Source organism: Rhincodon typus, unplaced genomic scaffold (genome assembly GCF_021869965.1).
Source record: "Rhincodon typus isolate 14 unplaced genomic scaffold, sRhiTyp1.1 hic_rhity00012148, whole genome shotgun sequence".
NCBI lineage: Eukaryota > Metazoa > Chordata > Chondrichthyes > Orectolobiformes > Rhincodontidae > Rhincodon > Rhincodon typus.
The window spans coordinates 5403-5610 of record NW_025977786.1 but is presented as its reverse complement, the minus strand read 5'-3'; the positions used below and the strand labels follow the sequence as shown (position 1 = coordinate 5610).

The following is a 208-nucleotide window of genomic DNA, read 5'->3' as shown; positions in this document are numbered from 1 at the left end:
CTCTACACCGTCCTCCCCATCAAACACTCCCAGGGACAGGGGGTTAGATACAGGGTAAAGCTTCCTCTACACCATCCTCCCCATCAAACACTCCCAGGGACAGCACGGGGTTAGATACAGAGTAAAGACACACACAGACTCTCTCCCGAAGAGGTTTATTGAAAGGCTCTAAGCGTTGGGGGGCCAACATCGAGCGAAGGCCCAGTGC

General features: G+C 54.3%; 1 long non-coding RNA gene across 1 annotated transcript in view; it reads right to left on the bottom strand.

Annotated features, from left to right (window-relative positions):
* LOC125482547 overlaps nt 1-208 on the bottom strand; it is a 1239-nt gene that overhangs the window by 373 nt on the left and 658 nt on the right. The gene's annotated exons all lie outside the window — the stretch shown is intronic.